This window comes from Helianthus annuus, chromosome 10, assembly GCF_002127325.2.
Source record: "Helianthus annuus cultivar XRQ/B chromosome 10, HanXRQr2.0-SUNRISE, whole genome shotgun sequence".
Lineage (NCBI taxonomy): Eukaryota > Viridiplantae > Streptophyta > Magnoliopsida > Asterales > Asteraceae > Helianthus > Helianthus annuus.
The window spans coordinates 156,433,988-156,437,862 of NC_035442.2; the positions used below are offsets into that span (position 1 = coordinate 156,433,988).

The window sequence follows — 3,875 nt, forward strand, 5'->3', positions numbered from 1 at the left end:
ATCTCCAAAAAGTAGTAATAAAATTAACTTTTAATAATAGTGGGAATGCCCGCGCGTTGCGGCGGGTGTCCCGACTGATATCAATTTCAATTATGATGTCGATTACGAACCACAACCAATCCGAGTTTCTAACATTTAATACATCTGATTTCTTTGTAAAAAATCAACTAATTAGTTAGTTTCATTGTAAGGTACCCATTTGATTTAATGAACCTTGGTATATTAAACATGACTGTGGAGGCATCTAACATGACTGTTCCAATTCATTTAATTAATACATTCTGATTTCTTTGTAGACATTCTTTCTTTGAACAGAATCTAAAAGCATTAACAAGCTTCTACAATAGTTTATACATACATACATGTAAATAGAAGCAGGAACTTTTTAAGAGGGATAAATCAAGCAGTACAAGATGTACTACCTTGCTCCCATTTTCGACATAACACATCATGCAACAGTAACTCCTGTACTTAAGTGGCGAATTACAGTATCTCGCCATATCCACACCTGGAGGCAATAGTGGTTGGCGGAAGATCGAGGAGCTGGCAGTCTCTTCAAACAGTCCTCTTTACTTAAACGTCCCCCAAACACCTGACAGCAAGGATCTATGACGATTTTCTTGAGTGCAGCAGCAGCATTGTCTATGACATACACAGCAAGCTCAAGGTCACTGATTCGACCATAGTATCCACTCATTTCAAGACGTTTCAGGTGTTTATGGACGTGACACGTCTTATTTTCCTCCTCCATTTCATTGGTGAGAACCAATGTAGCCGCAAAAACAAAATAATCAGCTTACAGTTTCTTCGAAAACAAAGTTTAATGGTTCTGCCAGCCGTTTATGTCTTGAAACAAATCGTGTGAACTGAACCTGTATAGTCTAACTTCTGTATATATACATTCTTTTTCCAAGTTCTTAATTTTCGAATATATAATAATCTTGTTAAAAAGGTGGGTTTGGCGACCATACCTGATGCACAACGAAGCACAATGTGGCATGCATCAAGTTTATGTAGTAGGGAATAATGTGCCTGAGACCAGATGGATCATTTTCATCAGCAAACGGGTCAAAATTGCTACCTTTAGTCGTTTGTTAATCTTTTCGTTTAGTACCTTAAATGCTAAATAATTCATCTTTGTGGATAGATATCAAAACATTGGGTATTAGTTACGAAAAAGTTACATACACTTCCAGCAACTAATCGAAATGGCGGAAAAGTTGATTAAAGAAGGAAAGGCGTATGTCGACGACATTGGGTATTAGTTAAAAAGCTAAAAACGTATGGAATATATAGAAAAATATATATATAATTAGCTTGCGCCTCGGTTTTTAACTGCAACACTGGTTATAAAAAATTAATAGACGTTTTAAATTTTTGTTAGAAGTTTAAGATTTCAAATAAGTATGGAGTTAATAGTTGACTTGTTTAACCTAAAAGTCAAAGTTCGTACCTCTTCTTGTTCCTTACACTTGGTCTTTGCTAGATAATCAATCATCTAATGCACCGTCACCACCACGAAGAATTTTTCCCCCACATCCCGGTTTATCAACTGACCGAACCGACTCTTCATCGATCATTTCCCGTCTTGACATCTGGAATCTGAACTCGAAACATTATAGAGGCCAAATAGGTCATTTTTACTTGTCATTTCCACAAACTTAAATGTTCAAATTTTCATGAGATTGTACAAAAAGTTGAATTACCTCATACATAGCGTCGGTTAGAAGCGTTTCAAGTATGGCTCTTAACCCTCTAGCACCGGTGTTCTTAACCAATTAACCTTAAGGCCTTTTCTGTGAAATGTAATTTCACCTGTGTAAAACACGTGTTGGGAAACGGGTTAAATGGGTATTTTTTGAATGGGTCATAGTTGTCAAAAGCTCAAAAGGCGCACGTGCCTAGGCGGTCGGGCGTAGCAAGGCGATTGTTCTCCATCCTCTTCTTGTGAAGATTCATTTTAACCAATACATTTGAAAGGAGTTGTATAAATATAGTTCACATGATACATCACTAAAACTGTATAAGAAGTTATCAATGCATTGCCCCATGAATTATTATTTACTATATATTGAAAGTCCAACTTTGATTGAACTTTTAGAACAGAGAAGTGTCACGTGGCTGCCCACCATGTTTAAGAACCGCCCTCCTCCTGTCTTGCCTTAAGTACCAGCTCAGCTCTTCTGTGGTGGTGCCAATGATCTCATTTAAGGAAAAGAGAGTAATACCTTCCTATTTGACCTGAATTGAGAAATAACAAAAATTACTACCATTTTCTACCCTTAACTCTAGAAGAGGGTCATTAAATATGTACCTGTGCTTTATTTCCATTGGGAACTTTTATGCTGGTGAGTTGTTAGTGATGTCCTTAATCTTGGCTTGGACCGTAGAGGCAACAACAGTAATAGGGGCCCGCTTATGATCCTGTTTCACCACAGGATGTAGTGATGGCAAACCCCCTGATGCCCCGAATACTTTTGCACACACCTTGGATGTTAGCAGCGGGTACATTTTCTATATTCATGTCGCTTTGCCTTGCCTTGAAGAAGAAGATCAGTTCATGATGTTGTAGTATTAGCTTGCTTTCCATGAATGCTGCTGCAACTAAAGCTTGTTATGTTATGTGTAAGTACTGCAAGATGTTTGCACACACTAATGTTCAAAAGAGCAGCGACCAAAATTTTACCATCATATTCTAGTAGGAACAGAAGTATCAATAAATCCATATTGTGTCAAGAACTACTACATAAACATGTTATTAGTCAATTTTTTTGTCCCAAGCAGACAGACACACTACATATTAATTATCCAGATACAATAGCCAAGACATTATTAATATGGTTTCATCAACCACCGTATTGAGTTATTACAATCACCAAACACACTAATAACATAAAAAACCTAAAAATATTTTTACTGTTCCCATATCAACTTCCTTCACCAACAGTACTAGAAATGAATCAACATTACCAATTCCTGTTATGTTCTATTCATCAGCGCAAAACCAACTATCCAGAGGTATACATAGAGATCAAAAACCTTCTATGTATCATCACACTATCACATAACTCTTCTATCTGCAGCAGGGTATTATAAAGTTCCGATGAGGAATGCAAATATATAAATATTTGATTTTGCAGTCTTTAAGTTCGAAAATTATACCTGCGTATCGAGTGCATACATTGGTAGGGTGCTATAAGTGCATAAGAACTGTCCCACAAACCTATATGATGGAAATCAAGCATAACAACATTGAATGAGATTAATCCCTATTATTATGGTAAGTTTTGCAGCCGCTCTGGAACAACACAACTCACAAAATGAATGAGATTATTAATATCAAAGCGCATCATTTCCCTTGCATTGGTGCAAAGAAAGTGTTCCGTTAATAATATAAAGTTATAATCGTATACCCAATAATAAACAAACCAAAGAGACTCTGTAACCAATATTAAATTAAATTAACTCAAATCCAAATTAGAGAGAAACAATGGAATACCATTTCAGATCGCTTAAGAAGAAGAAGACTGTGCAAGAGATTTCGACCCGACCCAGATGCAAGTAATATAGGAATTTATACTGTTGTGCTAAACGTGCAATCCCATGCAATTTCATATGTAATTGTTCACTAGTTAAGCAGTGTAATGAGTAAACGAGAGACGAACCTTGCAGTCTGGAGCTGAGTGTCAAGGTCGTATTCAGAACTTATTCGGTTATAGTCTGGTTTTATAAAAACGTTTTAAAACCAAGTTCGCTATAACCAGTGGCTCTGATACCAAACTGTCACACCCCCAAAATACCATATGCGGAAACCCCCGCGAGGCGTGTGACATACCAGGATCCAAGCCACCAATCACATTGAACTCACAGATGTA

The 3,875-nt window shown here is 36.9% G+C and overlaps 1 long non-coding RNA gene across 2 annotated transcripts; it reads right to left on the reverse strand.

Annotated features, from left to right (window-relative positions):
• Positions 1-1,462: 1,462 nt before the first annotated feature.
• Positions 1,463-3,559, reverse strand: LOC110883065. 2 transcript variants are annotated; one of them, XR_004869824.1, is made up of 5 exons: positions 3,500-3,559; positions 3,163-3,223; positions 2,315-3,077; positions 1,707-2,241; positions 1,463-1,602 (listed from the first exon to the last, which is right to left on the reverse strand). It is a non-coding gene; the product is annotated as an uncharacterized LOC110883065 (long non-coding RNA). The 2 variants fall into 2 exon arrangements; XR_004869823.1 differs by having other exon boundaries at positions 3,163-3,553.
• Positions 3,560-3,875: the final 316 nt, after the last annotated feature.